A 23,249-nucleotide genomic window follows, 5' to 3' on the forward strand; every position below is an offset into this window, starting at 1 on the left:
ATAGTTACACATTAATTCTTCAGAAGTTTCTTAAAACTGTAGGAAACAGGTGAAAAAACAAAATGCCTTGAACTTTAAACTTGAGCTCAGTCTGTTTGAATGAAATGAATTTTAAGGTCACTCTTCACTCAATGCTAACTTTCAAGAAGGACCAACATGCCAGAAAGGACTCTTGGGACTGCATCCTGTTGGTTCTTTGATGCTTTCATTTTGTTACTTGCTATTTTCTTTATGGCACAGACAAGGGCTTCCTGCTTGGGCCGACCCCTTTCCAACCTCGCTGAATACCTCAGAAAAGTTTATGGCAAAACACCTTTCTTACATTAACCACAGAGGCACCAGTGAAATGATGGTTCCTTTGAAATCAAGAGGTTATGGTCTCCTCTCAGCAGTTGTTCTCTCAAACTATGAAGTGCTGGTTTGTGAAAACAAACAACAGCATTATAGTAACCAATGCCATGTTGGACACTACTGGGGAGTACCTGTAACACTGCACCACCCTATTTTACAGCTTCCTTTGCACTCCAGCATTAGATATTTTAGCATACCTAAACCTAAGCATTACTATCTTGAAGATATTTACAACTAGCAACTATAGCTAAAATATCGCCTCTGACTGTCAGGAATCACAATGTTGTGAAAGTTTCCAGCACTAATTCATTAGCATTGTCGTAAAAATCAGCAACATTTTTGTTACATTCACTTTGATGAACTTAGCTGCAATTTTTTTTCAGATATTGCAAAATATTATTTTGTTCATCCCAAAAGTTAACAGTATATGAACGAACATAAAAGTGTCTGAACGATCTTCAGGGAAGGTCACCAAACAAAAGAAATGTCCATCTTGTGATCCTGCTATATAAACATGCCAGAGTAACCAGCCCAGAATCTGATCTCCACTCCAGGACATCAAGCTTCACTTTTTATACACAGATGTATCTGTCTTACAGGCATAAGTGCTAGGGCATTGTTTCACTTTCAGCAGGAAAAAAAGGTAGAGTGGGTTAAAGCCAAATCAGCCTTAAAGAAAAATACAGAAAATACCGCACCTTGTTTGTGCCCAGTGCAGGCACAAACACTGCTATGTGTATTTGCATGCAGCAGAGCACACCACACATTCCACATTGGTTCAAAGTAAGTACCAATATCCTGTGAAGGCAGAATACAGGCATTTTTAAACTTGGAACAGAGCTTTTGCTGCCAAGTCAGCACATTAATTTACATACCAATTCCCAGAATATTTCCAGTTATTGTGTGTTAGTTCTTGGAACAAAGCAAGTGCAAAGATGATTTGAGTAGGACTCAAAAAAAAGGAAAGGATATAGGGAGCACAACAGACTGCAAGTTTCAGGGCTTGTCTACATGGTTCATTAGTCTGCCCTAGAGGAGTCTAAATTCCAGTGTGTACTGGTGTGACACACTAAAGGACCCAAGTGGACCCTGCTGCTAAGCACTAAAAATTCCCTAGTGCACATTAATGTCCAATTTCAAATGGCACTACATTAATACAAATTAGGGAACTTTTAGTGTGCCCGAGCAGGGTCTAAATAGGCCAGATAGTATGCAACACAGTAGAATTTATATCCCTCAAGTGCAAACTAATGCACCAGGTAAACAAGCCATCAAATGCAGCATTAAAAGAGAAGATAACCATCTTGTAGCACTTCATAAAAGATTGGAGAGATGGCCAGGTCACTGCTCAGCGAAGTTCTACACCTCTCTCTCTCTCCAAGAAATTGAAACAGGTCTCCTAGAATGTGCTCTTAGCTGGAAGAAAGTTTTAACAGCCTTCCCATTAGACTGAACACCAACTGATTACCCCACCAAGAGAAGGTTGCTTCGGATGCCTTTATGTCTTTGTTCTTGCCAACATAAAAGATGAACAAAGCATTTGTTTGCCTGAGAGACTTTGTTCTGTCTCAGGTAAAATTCAACAACTCTACAAGTCTTCAGGTGATGCCATCTTAAATCCTTGGCATGAGGTTGGTTGGGTCAGATGCAATGTGATGTCTCGATTTAGCAGTTAGAAACAACTTTAGAAAGGAATTCTGTACTTGTTCCTAAAACTATTTTGTCAGGAAAGAATTGCAGAAACAGCTTCTTGATTGGCAAGGTATTCTCACTGAACCATCTTGCAGAGATGATTGTCACAAGAGGGGCCAATTTAAATAAAGAGGAAATACAAAGAGCCATAGGCTCAAAAGGCTGCTCTATTAAATGTTTCAGAAAGAAATTCAGCTTCCAGCTGGTGCTGGGTAGTTTGAGAGGCTGGCAGAGTTTCACCACTGCTTTTACGATTCTAGAAATGTGGATATGGAATGCCAAACTATCTCTTCCAGAAGAAGTCTGTAGAACACCAGCAGAGCCACATGAAAGCACTGTGGCCTTGATGAATCTGTCAAAAAGGAAACATCAGCAGGCCTTGACTGGAACTTTTGCACTGAGATCATGTTCAGCACTCCTGAAACTGAAGACGTACCTTACGGCAGTAGATCCTACATTCTGGACTAACAAAATCAGATGCTCAGAGTGGCCACATTAATTACAGTTAACTTCTATTTTCCAGGCCACCAGCAAGAACTTGCCTGGATCTTGGCAGCATACTGGTAACCCATCATGTAATCTTTGATGAGGAACAATCACTATGGAAGATGGAGTGACAAGTCATTTGGAGAGGAGAACCAAGGCTTGTCGAGCTACACAGAGCTCACTATCCTTGATTTTCCTGGTCACCAGAGCTGAAATGGAAAAAAAGCATGTGTGAGATAGATACCTTTTCATGTAATTAGTCAAACTAACTTCCATGTGTGTGTTTGTTTTCCTCTCAATGTCCAGAGCACAAAATATCCAACTTTTTGCTGTTGTTTGATGCATGTAAGCCAAACTAGGAAGTCCCCTCTCCTTGAGGAAAACTGTCTGAAGTACTGAAAATTGACTGTCCAGATTTCATTCCCCTGGAGAGGGTCCTGGGAATCAATAAGATAACCTGGGACCTGAGCTTGTCATATATACAGCATGCCAAAACTGAAAGATCCTCCAAAGGAGGATTGTAAATGCTTTCTTTCTGTTCTCAGCTGTGAATTTCATATTGTTGATCAATGCAAATGACCATAATGCAGCTTGTAGTGTTATTGTAGCCACGTTCATCCAAGGATAGTAGAGAGACAAAGTGGATGAGGTAATACCTTTTACTTGACCAACTCCTATTGGTGAAAGAGACAAACTTCTCTGTGTAACTTGACTCTACATAGCTACACAGACCTCAAAAGTTTGTCTCTTTCACCATAGTGCAGCTGTCACTCTGAACCAGACAGAAGGAGGCTGTTATGGCATTTCCAATTGCTTTCATCTTCAGCCAGTTGAAGCTCCTCTTGCATTCTGAGGGGGACCACTTCCCTTGGCAACAATGGGGTTAAATGTGTTCCTCATAACCAGGTCCTCAGAAACCATGTATGTGTGTAAGATCTCTGGTCTGGTCCCATCATTTCAGAGATTGGATGGGAGTCGAAGAGCAGGTGAAGTGGTCATCCAGGGATCTGGATGTGGTCAGTGATCCCATAATGATAGCAGCAATGCCTCGGAGACTCCAACGTAGGGGAGCCTACTCTAGTGCCTGTATGGGAAATCATAATCCTAAAAAAACGTGTCCCTTCCAGGTGGGTATCAAAGTAAAGTCCTTATAAGCTCCCTGGTCTTGGTTACGTGTTCCAGGGGAAGAACTTAGCTAACATAGGGGTAAAAACCTGGCTACCAGGCATGTTAGGTCTTTCATAGGTGACATAGCAAAAATTGGACATCTTGGGCCAGATCATCAGGTCTGGGTAAACTATTCTGGGAGAAGAATCCAAGCAAAGGTAACTTTTAGCCCCCCAGCACAAGCCAGAATATCCTCAGGATATTTATACTGGTAACAACAGCCCCCTGATGCTTCCTACATGAGGTGGAATTGTTGGCAAGAAATGGTGTAAGGCTCATTTCATCAACAGCCAGAAGGAGAGCTCAAGAGGGATACAAAGACTTTCGACTTAAAAGGAAACTGCCCCAGGAGTGCTGGTAATGGTCAGTTTCTGCCTCTTATGCCATGGAGATTGGGGAAGTGACATAGAAAGAGGTGGATGCTGGCTCCTTTATGCAAGGCTTTGCCCACCCTTTATAAAAAACAAGAAACTCTTCCCCAGACCCTGAGCCCACAAAGTTAGCCACCATTGGTAAATGTAATATAAAAAAAGTTTCATATCTGCTGCAGTGGGCCCTTTCTCCCCAATTGTCTCCTCATGCTGAGCTGGCTTGTTGTTGTTTCTGCAGCTATGTCAGGATCCTAGTTTTCCCCCCTTCTTGCCCCTTGCCTCCGAGAGAGCCTAAGGATCCCAGCACTGCATTTGGTATCTCCTAACTCATCTCCTCAAATCCCTAATCTGCTATAGGGTTGATTAATTTATTAAGCACACTAGATCTGGCCAACAAAATAGGTGTTTCACATTATGAAGAGGGGGGATATGCCTCACATTGGACAAGCGCAGGAAGAGTTTAATGGTCTGTTTTAGAGGTAGCTGCTGAAGCCAGCTCCACAGCACATGACAACACTATTATGGGAGGGACTGACATAAAAAGGAAAGCAACATGCTCCACAAAGCGGCTGCTTTGACCAAGGGTTCTTGGGCACAGAGGACCTAAGGAGTGGGTTGAGCAGCTGTGAGCTAGGAACCTGAGGAGCAGCCAAGCCTGGGGAGGAGGACTGGATTGAACATTGTTCATTTGTGGGTTACACAATTCAAATGGCATGAAGAGGGATAGTTTTGATCCTCGTCAGGGTGTGTGATATCTTATCTTATCTGAGAGCAGATAAGCACTCATGGCCATCCATACCAAAAGCATAATTTCACAAAGGTCAGCAGGGACTAAGAAACTGGAAGCAAAGTACAATTTTGATTTAGATTTTACAACTACATTATTAAGCATATAAAATAACCTAAACATAAAAAATTATACTGTTTGGGACTGGAGAAATTAGTAACTGATCAAAATTAAAGATAATCATTCACTTTACAAAATATACACAACTGTCTAAATGGACTACACGGCCCAACAACTTAGTGGAAGAGGACTTTACCACCATAATAAATCTACACTGAATGCTGATGCAATTAAGTATACAAATCGCTGAGACAGCCCTCCCGTCTCCAAGTAGATGATGATATAACTTTAATAGCATTTGCTCTATATTTGACAGCAATTATCTAGGGATACTTATGAGCCTTTATTAATGTTATACCAGCACCCTTGGGCAAACATTTACTTATTGGTGCTAATTAACTGGAAAAAGAGAAAGCAAAATAGTACAAGGCAGCAGATCCTCGAATGGACTTAGTTGCCTAACTACCCCTTTAGGCAGTGCAAAATTTAGATCCTCAAAAACCCCACTCAGCTGCCACCTACCCCAAGTAGGTGCCTAAACTTACAGGCACCTAACTTTCCACTAATAAAGTCTGCCAGGTGCCTAAAAATCTGCTAGTGATTGTACAGATGCCTACGTCCTGATGCCAAGTGCCTATTTTATGGTGGGATCCTCAACTGAGGCATTCCCCCACCTATCCCACCTGCGGGACACAATCCGGTGGGCATTCTCAGAGGCCACCTAACAGACTGGGCCTCATACAAAGGAGAGGAAGTGGTGGTGATTCCTTAATAAACTTCAGCCCAGTAGTTAAGAGTACTCACCCAGGCTGTGGGAGACCCAAATTCCAGCTTCTTTTCCAATGATTATTTAATTATTTATACAAAGTGGAACAGACTCAATAGGAGGGATAGAGACCCATCCCCGTATACCCCATAGTCTAGTGGTTAGGGCACTCTCCTGAGAGGTGGAAGATATGAGGTCATGTCAGGCAGAGGGGGGATTTGAACCTCTGTTTCCCACATTCTGGAGTGTGTTCCAACCACTGAGCTAAAGATTATAAGAGGGGCACCACCACTGCCTAAATAATAAGATGGGTGAACTAGAGTGCCTCGTGTTAAAGGAGGATATTGATATAATAGGCATCACAGAAACTTGGTGGAGTGGAGACAATCAATGGGACACAATCATTCCGGGGTACAAAATATATCGGAAGGATAGAACAGGTTGTGCCGGGGTGGGGGGGAAGGGGGTGGCACTATATGTGAAAGAAAATGTAGAATCAAATGAAGTAAAAATCTTAAATGAACCCACGTTCCATAGAATCTCTATGGATAGTAATTCCATGCTCTAATAAGAATATAACAGTAGGGATCTATTATCGACCACCTGACCAGGGCAGTGATAGTGACAATGAAATGCTAAGGGAGATTAGAGAGGCTATCAAAATAAAGAACTCAATAATAGTGGGGGATTTCAATTATCCCCATATTGACTGGGAACATGTCACCTCAGGACGAAACGCAGAGACAAAATTTCTCGATACTTTAAATGACTGCTTCTTGGAGCAGCTGGTACAGGAACCCACAAGGGGAGAGGCAATTCTTAATTTAGTCCTGAGTGCTGCACAGGATCTGGTCCAAGAGGTAACTATAATAGGATCACTTGGAAATAGTGACCATAATATAACAACATTTAACATTCCTGTGGTGGGAAGAACACCTCAGCAGCCCAACACTGTGGCATTTAATTTCAGAAAGGGGAACTATGCAAAAATGCGGAGGTTAGTTAAACAGAAATTAAAAGGTACAGTGACTAGAGTGAAATCCCTGCAAACTGCATGGACGCTTTTTAAAGACACCATAATAAAAGCCCAACTTAAATGTGTACCCCAAGTTAAAAAACACAGTAAAAACTAAAAAAAGAGCCACTGTGGCTTAACAACCATGTAAAAGAAGTAGTGAGAGATAAAAAGGCATCTTTTTAAAAGTGGAAGTCAAATACTAGTGAGGTAAATAGAAAGGAGCATAAACACTGCCAAATTAAGTGTAAAAATGTAATAAGAAATGCCAAAAAGGAGTTTGAAGAACAGCTAGCTAAAAACTTAAAAAACATTTTGTTATTACCTTTTAAGTATATCAGAAGCAGGAAACCTGCTAAACAACCAGTGGGGCCCCTGGACAATCGAGATACAAAAGGAGCACTTAAAGACGATAAAGTCATTGCGGAGAAACTAAATTAATTCTTTGCTTCAGTCTTCACAGCTGAGGATGTTAGGGAGAGATTTCCAAACCTGAACTGTCTTTTGTAGGTGACAAATCAGAGGAATTGTCACAGATTGAAGTGTCACTAGAGGTGGTTTTGGAATTAATTGATAAACTTAACAGTAACAAGTCACCGGGACCAGATGGCATTCACCCAAGAGTTCTGAAAGAACTCAAATGTGAAATTGCAGAACTATTAACTATGGTTTGTAACCCGTCCTTTCAAATGGCTTCTGTACCCAATGACTGGAAGATAGCTAATATAATGCCAATATTTAAAAAGGGCTCCAGAGGTGACCCTGGCAATTACAGACCAGTAAGTCTAACGTCAGTACTGGGCAAATTAGTTGAAACAAAAGAATAAAATTGTCAGACACATAGAAGAACATAACTTGTTGGGCAAAAGTCAACATGGTTTCTGTAAAGGGAAATCATATCTTACTAATCTATTACAGTTCATTGAAGGGATCAACAAACATGTGGACAAGGGGGATCCAGTGGACATAGTGTACTTAGATTTCCAGAAAGCCTTTGACAAGGTCCCTCATCAAAGGCTCTTATGTAAATTAAGTTGTCATGGGTAAGAGGGAAGATCCTTTCATGGATGGAGAACTGGTTAAAAGACAGGGAACAAAGGGTAGGAATAAATGGTAAATGGAGAGGGGTAACTAGTGGCGTTCCCCAAGGGTCAGTCCTAACTTATTCATAAATGATCTGGAGAAAAGGGTAAACAGTGAGGTGGAAAAGTTTACAAACGATACTAAACTGCTCAAGATAGTTAAGACCAAAGCAGACTGTGAAGAACTTCAAAAACATCTCACGATTGGGCAACAAAATGGCAAATGAAATTTAATGTGGATAAATGTAAAGTAAAGCACATTGGAAAAAATAACCTCAACAATACATACAATATGATGGGGGCTAATTTAGCTACAACTAATCAGGAAAGAGATCTTGGAGTCATCGTGGATAGTTCTCTGAAGACGTCCACGCAGTGTGCAGTGGCAGTCAAAAAAGTAAACAGGATGTTAGGAATCATTAAAAAAGAGATAGAGAATAAGACGGAGAATATTTTATTGCCCTTATATAAATCCATAGTACGCCCACATCTTGAATACTGCGTACAGATGTAGTCTCATCTCAAAAAAGATACACTGGCATTAGAAAAAGTTCAGAAAAGGGCAACTAAAATGATTAGGGGGTTGGAACGGGTCCCATATGAGGAGAATTTAAAGCAGCTAGGACTTTTCAGCTTGGAAAAGAGCAGACTAAGGAGGGATATGATAGAGGTATATAAAACCCATGAGTGATGTGGAGAAAGTGAATAAGGAAAAGTTATTTACTTGTTCCCATAATGTAAGAACTAGGGGCCACCAAATGAAATTAATAGGCAGCAGGTTTAAAACAAATAAAAGGAAGTTCTTCTTCACATAGTGCACAGTCAACCTGTGGACCTCCTTGCCTGAGGAGGTTGTGAAGGCTAGGACTATAACGGGGTTTAAAAGAGAACTAGATACATTCATGGAGGTTAAGTCCATTAATGGCTGTTAACCAGGATGGGTAAAGAATGGTGTCCCTACCCTCTGTTTGTCAGAGGGTGGAGATGGATGGCAGGAGAGAGATCATTACCTGTTATATTCACTTCCTCTGGGGCACTTGGCATTGGCCACTGTCAGTAGACAGGATACTGGGCTGGATGGACCTTTGGTCTGACCCAGTATGGCCATTCTTATGTTCTTAGGTTTATTTTTGTGTGGCAGGAATAGGCCTAGACACCTAACTGCCGGAGAGCATTCAAGGCAGTGCATTCCAGGCAGAGAGAGGTGCCTCCCTTTGACCCATAGGATTTAAAAAATTGTAAATGTCATGATTTCAGCTATTTAAATCTGAAATTTCCCGGTGTTGTAATTGTAGGGGTCCTGACCCAAAAAGCGTTGGGGGAGGGTCGCAAGGTTATTGTAGGGAGGGTTGCAGTACTGCTGCCTTTACTTCGGCACTGCTGCTGGTGGTGGCGCTGCCTTCAGAGCTGGGCAGCTGGAGAGCGGTGGCTGCTGGTCGGAAGTCTAGCTCTGAATGCAGTGCCACCGCCAGAAGCAGCACAGAATTAAGGATGGCATAATATGGTATTGTCATCCTTACTTCTACGCTGCTGTCTGCAAAGGTGGGCCCTCAGTCAGCAACCGCCACTGTGCAGCCACCCAGCTCTGAAGGCAGCAGTGCAGAAGTAAGGGTGGCATGGTATGGTATTGCTGCTCTTCTCCGCTGCTGCTGGCAGGGCGCTGCCTTCAGAGCTGGGTGCCTTACCAACAGCCACCATTCTCCGACCGCCCAGCTCTGAAGTCAATGCAGAAGTAAGGGTGGTAATACCGTGACCTCCCTAAAATACCCTTGTCATCCCCCTGCAACCTTTTGGGTCAGGACCCCCAATTTGAGAAACGCTGGTCTCCCCCGCGAAATCCGTATAGTATAGGGTAAAAGCATGCAAAAGACCAGATTTTACAAACCATGATGTGTTTTTCATGGCCATGAATTTGGTAGGGCCCTATGTGTTGTATAGGAACCATGGCTTCCTAATTCAGGGCTGTGGATTCCACTAGGTTACAGGCTGCCTAGAGTTAGGTGTTCCACACTGAGCCTAAGTCCCCTTTGTGGATTTAGCCCAATGTAACTAGTGAGCTACTGAGCTAAATTCAATCGTAAATTGAAAAACAGGCACAAAATTCCAGGGAAAACAGAAACAGTGTACAATAGTAAAGCCATTACAAAAAGAAAAATATTTTTCTTTTTGTATTTATCAAACAATAATACGTAGTCCTGCCATGAGTGCAGGGGACTGGACTAGATGACCTTGCAAGTCCCGCCAGTCCTATGATTGTATAGCAAAATAGGTCATTCCAGGGAAGAGATAGGAAATGGCCACTTTTGATTCTCTGCATTCTGACATTTGTTTAAAAATGGATTGCTAAAAATATTAGTGAAACAGTTTGTTATTTCACAATTCAATATTTACTTCAAATACAAATACAAAAATGCATGTTTCTGAATATGGAATGCATTACATTTTTTCCTTTCAACACCTGGTGTCACCAGAATAACACAGTACATTGCTATAAATGCTCTGCACTTGTATATGCCTTGATTTTAAGACAGTTAGTACTTAAAAATAAAAACAATAAAAGCAAAACTGCTCCATAGAAAATTAAGAGGAATCATGCATGAGCATGACTTTAGTCGCTAACAAGCCACATGATCATACAATTGTCCTTGGTAGGTCATTGAGCAATGAACTCTACATATCTAAAAGTTTTCAAGTGTCTTCGTTAGGGTCTTACCGATGTTAAGAAAAGCCGAAAGCCATGAGAAACAATTTGTTAAAACCTCCTATTTTGATTAGGGCTAAATCCTGGTCCCATTAAAGGTAAAAGAGGCTTTACTCCTGACTCCAGCTAAACCAAAATTTGCCCCATAGTGGTCAATCCTTGCTTTCTAAGTATGTGCCAATTATGACTTTTCCACCTAATCTGTGGCTATATGAGTCAGGTCACTTGAAAGCTCTGTTAAGAATATAGAGGTGGGAGTATTTTTCTGCTTCTCTGGAGTTCCTGTGTCTTCAAAATAATAATCGTACAGCTCAGAATTCTAAAGAGCCCAACTTTCCTTAACTACTTTCTGCAAAGCAAATTGACAACCCTGTAAGAAAGGCAGAACTGGTGACCCTGTATTTCATTAGCTAAAAAGGGTAAAGCTAGTAAACACATGTACTTTTTATATTACTTTAATGGGTACAAGAGGTTGAAATCTTTCCCAGCTTTCACTGCTCATTTTAAAACCCAACCTGAAGTTTGGCAGGCAATTAGACCATAAAATGGTATAATCAGCTTGAGTAGCCAGAAAACAGAAACAATTTTTTTAAACAGCTTTTGAAAGAGGCCATTGCAAATGCCCATAACTTTGAAAAGAAATTTCATAAAAATATTTACTGTGTATAAATTTATATTGAAGACTGGAGACATTGAGCTTGTTTTAGAGCTCCAAAAGAGATCCTCCCCCCCCTTTTAAAAGAAAAATATCATACAAGCAAATCAAAAAGCGTAAATAAAAGACATTGTCAAGATACTTTTCAACTCACTGTTTATAACAAGGTATATATTCAAACTGTTTCTCTCTTTTTTTCTCTATTATGCATATACTGGCTTATTATTGCAAGTTTCTCCATGAATGGTGAGCTACTGATGGCTTTGCTTTTATATCCATCTTTTATAACTTTCAAATGTTGGTTTTGAAGTGTGAGGAGGTGAAGAAATACACCGGGTTATATGGACTTTACAAGAAATTTTTTTTAAAAATTAAATATTCTTAGATTTTAAGGCCAGAAGGACATTTAACCCAATAATTACTGAAAAAAGTTCCTTTCTGGAAAAGATTAATTGTGGATCTTTAACCAATGTTTGGAGGCATTCCCAACCCTTACATCAGACAGCGCATCTCAAAACTGGTTTGGTGCTGGCCAGCATCCTACAGATAGGAGACCAGAATTAGGACCTAGGGAGGAGGAGAGGCATGCAAACTCAGCCTCAAATATTCTCATCAAGGGACACAACCTGGCAGGGGGAGAGGGGGGAGAGAGAGAGAGAATGAGAAAGCACAGAAGGGGTGCACCTCACAGCTCAATGTTGTAAAAAGCAGTCAGCAGGCTGAGCCTGAATAAGAGGGGTGCCGAGTCTTTAACGAAAGAGCTTTCCCCCACTCAATTGCTTGAGTTAAACAGGTGTTTAAAAAAATCAAACTTTTGAAGAGAATTCATTGGATTGCTTGCTAACTCAGTTAGGACGATCTTACATTCATGATTTGTTTAATATCTTAAATGTACTTGCTCTCCAGTCATCTACAGTCTTCCCAAAAAAAAAAAAAAAGTCAACAAGACCAAAAATTCTAATGTGAAAAACAAAGTTTGTTTTTTTCCTTTAAAGAAATTAAAACTGTCAGAGGCACAAACCTATTTTCCTTCATAGATCACTCTTTTTTTAAAGTCAGTTTTGATGCTCTTTGGCCAGATATGAAGGAGATATGAGGCCCACCTGGATAGTCCTTGGAAACAAAGATCTGTCCAGTGTTGGCTGGGCTGGATAAAACTGTTCAACCTTGGTGGGAGAAAGTCAAGGGGTGTCAATGGGGCCAGGATTTCACTGGAGGACTCTATCTGGGTAGAAGGCAGAGACAGAAAAATGTCAGTGGAGGGGTGCTGTTAATCTTATTTAGACCAGGAGTCTCGTCTACACACTCAACAGAAGGTGAGAGAATTGTACCCTGTGGCACCCCACATCAACAAGCCCTTGCGGTAAGTTTCAAAGTTACCTTACACGTCCTCTCAAAAAGAGAAGAGCAGAGAGCCACTCAAGCTCAATTCTGCCTTTCTCTTCCAGGGTTCACAGAGCAATCCATACCCCTATCCAGTCCACTATATCAAAGACAGCTGTAGAGATAAAACAACGATTATGGATACTTTATATCTTTGTGATTGGTTAAGTGATTATCTACTTCTGGCATTGGACAATCTGTGCCATATACAGGCTTAAAAACTGAACCTTTGCATCTGTTCCCACACCAAATTCGTCCAAAACACCTACTGAATGGAAAACATTGAAATAAAAAGTATTGGCTTTAGGTTCATTCCTCTCTAGGAACATTTCTAATCATGTTATTAGTATTTTTGTTTACTTGTAAAAATGCACGTATTCATTTCTCTTTCCAAATACACATTATTTTGTTCTAGTGCTTAGTTTCCTGCAAGTTGTTCCTTTTGAAGTTCAGCTATATATTAACTGACTCATTATCCCCCATTCCTCTCTCCTTCCCCCAATCTTCTGAATTTTATCTTCTTATACATAATGTTACTGATGTTCCAGTTTTCTTTTCTTTCCTTCTCACTACAGTCCCCACAGCATAAAAAACGTCCTGCACAAAAATATTTTTATTTTAGCACACATGTTTTTGGTTTTAAATGATCTCCTTGATATGTATTAATGAGGGATATCCAAAATACTGATTTAAGTATATATTTTATTGGCTCTGCTGATAGCAGCCTTGTCAACTAGATTACACTGATGTAGAACAGTGGTGAAAGACTAATAGAGGAAATCTGTACCTACAGAGATTTTTCCCAAGCAGTTGATGTGATAACTGTAGACAAGACGTGCAGTATTCTTCTAGACCTGCAGCAAATTTAGGCCCCATTCCCTCACAAATACAACTGTAACTTTCTTCATATATGTAGTCCCACTGAAATCAATGGAACAACTCACATGAGGACAGTTACACATGTGCATGGGTATAAGCAAGAGTAGGGCCATAACAAACAGAACAATGTAGGTCAACAAAGGTTTCCTAGGCAGACAGTTAAATAAATGATTATATTGTTGAATCTCAGACAATATGCCACACAAATTGCATCAGCAGCAGTTCTCCCCACAAACCAGAAATAATTAGAAGTTCAGATCCAAGAACAGCTGCCCAACTAAATACTAAATTGTGTGCATGCTGCTCATACTGCTGTGTTTTTACAGATAACACAAGAACAAAATTACTGGGGAGTTTATGCCTCGTAAGAGATAAAATCATTAAGCTTAAGAACGTCTTTTCTATAGTCCCTGAAAATATTTATGAACATTTTTTCCATTCTGCAGTATGATGCTAGCAGAACAACTTGAACACATTAACATAGAATTACCATTACCTAAAGACTCCAACTGATAATGTGGTTTTAAAACAACCAGCAAAAGCTGTGGGGGAAAAACAGATTTTTAAAAACAGAAATAAACAGGTTAATTTCTAATCTGCAAAACAAAAGCGATATCTGAGAAATAGTTGGTAAAGCCCATAATTTATGGACCAGCCCTGGATATCTAAAAATCAGATTCTCATGATAAGCCTAAGAGTCCTATCATATGTGTCTATGTTAAAAATTAAACTACAAAAAGTATTAAAGCTACTATGACAAAACTAAAATCATCATTGTGTAGGTGAACAAGCATTAATTTTCTTAAATCACATTTTATCATTAGTATTTTATTGTGGTGGAAATGTGCTTACTGTGGAGGCAGTTAAGTCTGCATCATAACTAGGTTTTCATGTTAAAAAACAAAACAAAAACCCAAGCTGTGAACAGTATATAGTGTAGTCACAACAGAGTCCTGCAGTAAGAAAGATGGGACAATATCAATATTAACATGCTCATAACATGCCGTCCATTGCACTTCACCCATTTGTAATCTTTGGGAAAACAATGCATTATAATATATGCTCAACAAAAGAATAAAGTGCCCGATCAGTTTAAAGGCAGCACTACATTGGTTTAGATTAAAAAAATAAAACAAGTTTGTTTAAACTACGAAGAGATAGGATTTTAAGTGAATTCAAGTATCAGGTATTAAAGTCAGAAATGGTTGCAAGAGAAATAAAGATAAGTTTTATCTGCATTTTAACAAGCTAGACTTGGTTCAAGGTAACGTCTTTACCACAAGTTCCCAGCAACACACCTGACCAAGTTCTCAGGTCAAGCTCTCCCCCCAAAGTCAAAGGACTGGTTCCTTTGTCTGCTTAGGTGAAAGAGAGAGAGCTTGTGGGTTTCTGCCCTTTTCTTTTATAGTCCACTTAACCTTTGAAGTGGATACTTCTGAGGGTTATCCCTCAAAGCAAAAGTTTATTCAAATAGTAAAGAAGGGTGACACTAAGGACATGTCTTCACTAGCAACATTAAAGTGCTGGCCATGGCAGAGCTTTAATGTGGCTGTGCAGTCGAGGCATAGCACTGGGAGAGAGCTCTCCCAGCGCTATAAAACATCCATCTCCACAAGAGGAATAGCTCCCAGCACTGGGAGCACAGCGCTGGTGCATTGTCTATACTGGCACTTTACAGCGCTGAACCTTGCAGCGCTCAGGGGGGTGTTTTTTCACACCCCTGAGAGAGAAAGTTGCAGCACTGTAAAGTGGCAGTGTAGACAAGCCCTGAGTCTGGTGGTGCAGGAGGCTCCGTGTTCTTTATTCTCACCTGTGTTTGCTGAAATGTAAATTTGCTTTGTCTCCTGCCATCTCTTCTCCCTGCTGTCTTAAGGACCCTGTTTACCTCAATTTAAATGAGTAAACAAACATTTCTTCATTCAGGATACTTCTGCCTGGGCAGGGCTGTGTGGTTTTGAACATGTGCTAAGAACATTATACCGGGGATCTTTTACATATAATATTGCTACATACATTTCTCCATGGTATTATTGACCAGTGAATTACAAGTTTTCAAATGATACCTTAACAAGGCACATATCTTATACAAAGATTATTACAATAGCATGTAGGGTGTGAATACAGGTGTGGTTTTGATCACACTCTACAATCTAGGGGAAAAACAAATGTTAATTTTCTTCTGTGCTTAAAGTCCTCCTCTCCCCCCTCCATACCCTCCACCTCTCTTTCCATAAGAATGATTCAAAAACAAGTCAGAGCTATGAGATACCCATTGACAAGACCCTCTTCTATTTTAGCCCTTCCTATTCCTTTCCCCAAAAACGTTGTTTCCTAATACACAAAATTCAGAAGAATATAGCTTTAGTATTTTTCATGGGTACAATCAATGAGTGTCATAAAATTTCAAGTGGCTGGCTTCACATAATGAAAAGTTCTCACAGTTGGTATATTTAAGCAGTCTCACAGCAAGCATTGCAACCTTGGAGCAGGTTACTAGTTTGATGTGTGAAAAACTTCTTGTATGTATATGATATATATCCTGCTGGGTTTTATTCCCTACAAAATCTTCAGATAGGACAAAATTAAGCCTGGAGTGATATTTCCATAAATGGTGTTGAACCATTTCTTGCTCATTCAGATAGTTTCACGCTAATTTATACATTTTCCTTATGTGGTACAATCTAAATTTAACTTAGCTATTCTACTCTCTCTCCCTCCCCCAAAATGTTAATAGTTACCAAACATACCCACACTTCAGACAACACGGGAGAAATAAAGCAACACTCTGATGCAGCAGCGTGGAGCACAAATGGGCAAGAGTACTTTGAAAAGCATTAGTGTGAAAGTTCATGTTTACACACCCCACATATCTGCTGTACTCTGTCCCATCTTAGTGAACCTACTGTGCACTATCAAAGATTAGGCTTTTATGTACTCATTCCATATACAACCTATTACTTTTGGCTTCTCGTATTGCAATTTAATCACAAAAAATCTCAGGTGAGTGAAACCATGTCAATGACCCTTCCATCTAACTTCTAATTTCCATTTCCTCCTAGACTTATCTCTCAGGATCTAGTCCAAGAATCATATCTTCTTCATCATCATCATCTCATATTGCTCTTCCTTCCTCAGTCTTTCTGACCTTCTGTAGTAGTGGTCAATTCCTCTTCAGATTTGATTTTGGTCTACCAATTCTAGTACTCCCTTCTTTCTTCATCATCATTTTCTAGAACACTTGGTCCCCCTTCACTTCTCCATGAGCAATAATTTTTCTTGATCCCTCCTTAGATAACCTTAGCCCCCTCACCCAACTGTTGCTGGATTACAACTCTCCCTTGCCTCAGCTCTCTCTGATTTTTCCAACCATACACCCAGCTACAAAGATTAGCTCCCTGAGCTCAAGCCCTATTGTCAGCATATACCTGAGCTCACTGATGGGCTGCAGTCCAACCAAGTTTCGGTCATCAATCATTCATAGGCAGTGGCAGATTACCATATGTGCCAATGGGGCCCCGGCCAATTGGGGGCCCCCGCAGGAGTGGCTGGAACTCTAGCCACGCCCCCAGGCTCCTTTTGTGCAAAACTAGACATTTATCCCATTTGCTCTTGCCAACTGGTTATCAGCTGGCAAGAGCAAATGGGACAAATGCCCAGTTTTGACAAAAATGTCAGGACATCTGGGGCCAAAAGGGGATGTATGGTCATCCGAGGCCAGGGTCCCCAAACTTTTTGAGTCATGCCCATCCCCTCTTACCCGGTCCACGCTCTCCCACACCCTGGGAGCCGGGGCAGGAGCAGGGCCAGGGCCCACAGATGGGGGCTATGAGTGTGGGTGCAGGCAGGAGCAGAGTCTCCAGCTGGGGCTGGGGCCAGGGCCAGATCAGAGCTGGAGGTGGGCCCTGCCATGGCCTGGCGGGGGGGTGACCCACAGTTTGGGGACCACTGCCTTAGGCTGTGGTAAGAGCTTCCCAGGGAGCCCGGGCAGCTGTGGGAAGCCCTGGACCCTGCACCTGCCTTGGGCAGGGGGCCAGAGTGCCCGAGAACAGCCCCAAGCCCTTGTCCCTGCCCCTTCAGGGCCTGCTGCCCAGGGCAGCTGGCGGGTCCAGGGCTCCCTGGACAGCTCTTACCATGGCCTGGCTTCTGGCCAGGCCAGAAAGCAGAGCCTTGGGGGAAAGGGAAGGAGCAGGGGGCAGAGCCCCATGGTGGAAGGATTGGGGGGGGGACAGATGTTCTTTGTGCCCAGGGCCCCAATATATCTTAATCTGCCTCTGTTCATAGGCTTTGTTATTCTTGTTATCACCTCCATCTTCTTCCACTGAACAGAGTGAAGAGTTTATAGTATTTTCCATTCTTCAAATGGAAAGTTATAAAAGAATCTTCTGCCTCATTACTAGGTAACTTCTATTCACTCCAGCTCAGCTGGGGGTGGAAGGACCTAACCACTAGAAAGCACTGTTACTCAGTCCAATATTGCCAGTAGAGGGCTCCATAACCCATGGAGTAAAAGAAAAGGAAACAACATTTGAGGTAAGAAGGGTTCAATTGCAGAATGAGCTAGTGGCTGTGTGAAAGCAGGAGCCGTAGGCCAGTGGCAACAGCATGGGAGCTGACCGCAGAGGAAAGGCCAGATAGGAAGAGGGCCAGCACTAGCTGCAGCAGGATCACAGTGTGGAGGTGTTGCAATGAGGAGACCTTATACCCTTTTAATGGACTGCCTCTGGTCCAAGGGCTGAATTAGAAACTGTTGGAATTATTAATTTTCTTGCAGCTGTTAAAGTAGCTGTGCTAGGGTATTTGTCCTAGTAATCCTTTGTTACATCACCACAATCTGTGTGTTAATAGGGACCCATGGAGGAAACCTGAGAATCAATATTTTTAAGAAAAACTCCAATATTCAGAAAGAAATACCAACATTCAGAAGGAAGATACTGAAGGTTGAGATATGTACACAGGAGCAGCTAACTTAGCTGCATGGCAAACATAACTAGGATGTGCATGCCTCATTCTCAATACACTGTACAGTGCATATTGAATGAGGAAGGGTGCCATAGGTCCCTACCCTAGCCTTCCCTGCACAGTAAGATATACACTGAAGCCAGATATGCTCCCAAGTTTTCAGACTAGGGTGCCTAAAGTTAGGCTCTTAAAATTAATATTTATGTCACCACATAAGTGGTTTGATTTGCAGAGGGACGAGTGCTAATTGGATTTGTGGATGCCCATCACCTCTGAAAAAAAAAAATCAGACCACTTATTTAGGTGGCTAATACAAATTTAGTAGGCACCCAAATCTGAAAATTTTAGTCTATCTATTTTAATAATTTGCAATAGTTACACATTTAAAGAATTTGAATTACTTTTCTATAAATGCGCACACTTACAAGATAGAGTACTCCATCCTAGGAAGCAATGACTCTGAAAAAAAGATTTGGGGGGTAATGGTGGATAATCAGCTCAACATGAGCTTCTACTGTGACACACTGTCCAAGAGAGCTAATCTTATCCTGGGTTGCATAAATAAGGGGATCTTGATTAGGAGTAGACAGGTTATTTTCATTTGTATTTGGCACTGGTGGGACTGTTGCTGGAATACTGCATCCAGCTCTTGAATTGTGGGCACCAGAAGGATGTTACTACATTGAGGAGAGTTCAAAGAAGAGAGTCACAAGAATGATTAGAGGCTTAGAAAACATGCCTTACACTGATTGAGCTCTTGGAGTCTATCTATTTAGCTTAACGAAGAGAAGAGTAAGGTGTGACTTGATTACAGTCTATAGTATCCACATGGGGAACAAAGATTTAATAACAGTCTCTTCAGTCTAGCAGAGAAAGGTACAACACAATCCAATGGCTGGAAGTTGAAGCTAGCTATGTTCAGACTGGAAATAAAGCATCATTTTTTTTAAAACGGTGAGAGTAATTAACCACTGAAAGAATTTACCCAGGGTCATAATGGAGTCTCCATCATTGACAGTTTTTAAATTAAGATTGGATGTTTTTCTAAATGATAGTCTCTAGTAATTATTTCAGACAAGTTCTGTGGCCTGTGTTTTACAGGAGGTCAGACTAGATGATCACAATGGTCCCTTCTGGCCTATGGGATCTATAAATTCCAGAAGGAAATTGGACATTCAAGAGCGGATAAGAGAGCCCAGGTCAGAGTAACTGAAAGTCATTACCATCAGTTTGCAGTTAGGTGGCCTGCATGTGACATAAACTGGTCTCTGGTTCCTTCAGAAGGGGTGCCAGAAACTGAGCTAGTCTTTCAATTCCAGAGGTGTTTATTCCATATCCAAACTGAGAAACACTGGCAAGGCAGCACAGAGTTTTGTCAACTCTGGTTATATTCCTAAATCCAGTGTGATAAAGTACTTCGTCTTGGAAAAATGTTGGAGTATAGATATATAGTACTTAAACAGGAAGCTTAAGAGGATGCTTGAGCAGAGCTGAACTGGAGCAACTCTACACATTATTCTGAAATATTTAGTTCTAAGCTCAGATGATATTTGCTGTACCTCAAGGGGTGAAGCTTCCCATGCCAATTAACAGTGATTTTAGGTTGCTCATGAAACTGTATGGTTTTCTTTTCACTTTGATGGCTGTTTTACACAGCTTCAAGCCAGGAAATACTGCAATTCAAACAAGACTCTGTATTTAGGTTTTACAGCAGGGGTTCTGAAGTCCTTTTCTGCCATTTCCAAGCAGAAAGGACATTCAACACCCAATTCAGTAAGCAAAGCTTCTTACTAACAACTCAGCCCTGAGGCCCCTGCTCTCTAAGTCATAAAGCTTCCTTGAATCTCAGAAAGCTCCTGCTTCAAAAGTAACACTGAACATAAAACTGAATGCAAGAGCAATAGCCTAGTTTTTATTACGAGAATCTTCACTAATCTCCATTGTAGCAGCCTGCATTGAACTTGGAGGGAGGAGCACAGGTTGCAGGAGAGAAGAGTTTGGAGAAGGCATCAGGAAGCCACTCAGTGTACATGTGGCTGGAACGTCAGCTGCAGTTGCAACATCTCTGTAAGTAGTTCTCTTAATAAAGAGCCAGTTTAATTTTAGAAACATGGAGTCCTTGTGTTATTACCCAGCATGTGGTATATGAAACATGATGGAAGCAGTCACTCTAGCAAAGCCCTCCACAAGGAAGAGAGTGTAATTAGCAGGCAAACAAATCAGCATCTAGAAACAAAACAAACAGGCAGCATGAAGGGACTCAGATCACTGGGAATGCTGGATTTCCACACAAAAGAAGTCTTGCACAAGCATGAAGCAGCTTAACCAAGAACTGAGTTTGCATACAGAGCCGCCCTTGGGGGATAAAGTTGGAAATATAAAGATAAAGCTTTTTAAATATCTCACTGGGGAAAATAATTCAAGAAGTGAGAAACACACTTTAGCCAGGAATAATGCTTGAAACACTGGAACAAATTGATAAAGTATTTGAGTAGTGTGTAGTGCTGCCAATTTTCATTGGACGCATTCCTGGAGATCTAATCACATGACATAATCTTCAATTAAAGATTAATCTTTAATTCCTGGAGACTCCAGGCTAATCCTGGAGGGTTGGCAACCCTAGTACTGTGACCCCACACAGATTGAGATTGTATGGAGAATCTGTTGGGGTTTTTTTAACCCAAAACCAAGAACCAGAAGAGGGAATAGATACTTACATTACAGAGTTGAGAACTCTGGCATCCACCTGTAACTTTGGAGACATTAAAGATTCCTAATTAAAGACAGAATCATTTGTGGAACACTAGATTGCAGTTTACAAGAGAGATTGTTGAGAGAAAAAGATCTAACCCTAGAGAATGAGCTATTTAAGTTAAAGGACAATGTTGGCACAAGATCAAATGGTTGTAAAGTGGCCATGAACAAATTCAGACTGGAAATCAGAAGAAGGTTTCTAACCATCTGAGAGGTGAGGCTCTGGAACACCCTCCAAATTTTAAGAAACAGATGGACAACTTTATGAGTACAATTATATGATGAGCCCTGCCCCCATCCATCACAAGCAAGCCAAACAGCCCTGTGGTTTACTTGCTGTTTATATCTTATGTTTCTAAAGCTCATGCTTCAGGATTTCAGCTGGCCATTGGCAGAAGTCAGGAAGAGATATTTTCCCCCCAGTGAATTCCAGTTTTACTTTTATTTTTTAAATCACCTTCCTCTGAAGCATCAGGGATGGCTACAGCTAGTGATGGGACATTGGGAACGGTAGGCCAGGGTTCTGAGGTACACCAAACGTTCTCTCTCTCAGGTGCTAGCTCATATGCTAATAATCATTGCCATACATGGGGTCGGGAAGGAATTTCCGCCCCCAGGTCAGGTTGGCAGGGACTCTGGCAGTTTTTCATCTTCCTCTGCATCAAGCAGGTGTAGGTTATTTGTGATTATCTAGGTCAGTGGTTCTCAAACTGGGGGTCGTTCAGTTTAACAGGACAAAAAACAAAACCACTTTATGTCCCAAAGCCACAGCTTCCATAGGAACTAAAAACCAGCAGTGCACGCAGTCACTGAGGATGAGTTCCAGTGAAGAGGAGGATATCTGCAGTTTGACTCTAGCAGATTCAAATATTCTCATCATACACGTACTGCAGCCATTCTACGGCCATATCTGCATGAAACAAGAATCATCATTTGGGCTTTATAGCAGTTGACACAGAAATACCATCCACTGCTGGATAAAGGGCAGAGCAAGCCATGAATTTGATCACAGTACACCACCAGAATAGCCTCAATATAAGAAAAAGAGGTGGTCATGGTGGCTCCTGCCCAACATTATAACAGAATATAAGGACATATTTCAAGGAGATGAACACCTAAAGTTCATGCTGAAGTCAGAAATAGACCTCCCTATGTAGCCCAGGAGATTATCAAAATGCAAAGTTCCATGGACCCACTGAAGAAGTGACTGGCCAGCCTGCCAAGAAGAGGCATCATTACAGCCGTTGAAATGAGAGCAAAGTGGCTCAGCAGCCTCATAGCGGTGAGAAGACCTTCAGGTAAAATTCCAACACCACTGAACAGCGCACTGAAAAAAGTCACTATCCATTACTAGCAATTGAGAACATACTCTCACACTTCTGGGTGCAATTTGGACCAGTGAGGGGTTGTGTCACCACCTTCCCTGTAACCCTTGGTACCTGAAATGCCGTGGTTGACCTTCCCTCAGTCAGGACCTTCCACAGAAGTACAAGATGCTGGCTTCCTTCATCTTCCGAGGTGAAAAATCTTTGCCTAGGCAGGTGTCTCAGCTATACTCAGTTCTCAGAGACTTCAACACCTTCCCCCACCACCACTTTGCACCTCGGTTGAAGGACTCATCTCTCTAAGCTTGCAAAAGCTTGGCCCCTTGTGTCTATCTAGTGATGGATGCCAAAATGGATTCTATCCATGCTTATATACTCTGAAGGTCAATGACCTTGTTTCAAGAGGCAGGATGACTTCATGCTGTTCTTCCCTTCCTGAGGTTTTCCCATCCCCCTGAAGATCTGAATGTAAATGAGGCTTCCACTGTTTTTTATCATACCTTGCTTAATTTCATTGGAGACAGGTGGGATGATCACTCCTGTCTGGGAGAGACCTGCTTTTCGTCTTGTTTGGTCACAGACTCTAACGTATAATATTAATGAGTAGCCATAAATCCTTATGTACTGTTAATACATACAATTCACAATTATATTAGTCACCAGTGTTGTTATAGACTTTCATAAAACACCTCACTCATACTTTTATAATACAGTAATATTATATCCAATCAGTTGATTCAATTGCTTATCACTTGAGGTTCAGACCCCCTGTGTTTATAGCCCAAATAAAATTTCTCTTCCCTGCTGGGGAGTAGA

General features: G+C 41.3%; 1 protein-coding gene across 14 annotated transcripts in view; it reads right to left on the reverse strand.

The window, feature by feature from the left end:
- GGACT (gamma-glutamylamine cyclotransferase) overlaps positions 1-23,249 on the reverse strand; it is a 54,534-nt gene that overhangs the window by 15,580 nt on the left and 15,705 nt on the right. The window contains exon 2 of one of the 14 annotated variants that reach the window (XM_039502660.1): positions 12,514-12,631. The exons of 12 other annotated variants lie outside the window; for them this stretch is intronic. The gene's annotated coding sequence lies outside the window, so the exon portion shown is untranslated. Of the gene's footprint in view, positions 1-12,513; positions 12,632-22,933; positions 23,013-23,249 lie in introns of those variants that run through there. One more of the 14 variants, XM_039502679.1, reaches the window with a different exon arrangement.

This window comes from Mauremys reevesii, linkage group 1 (assembly GCF_016161935.1).
Source record: "Mauremys reevesii isolate NIE-2019 linkage group 1, ASM1616193v1, whole genome shotgun sequence".
Lineage (NCBI taxonomy): Eukaryota > Metazoa > Chordata > Testudines > Geoemydidae > Mauremys > Mauremys reevesii.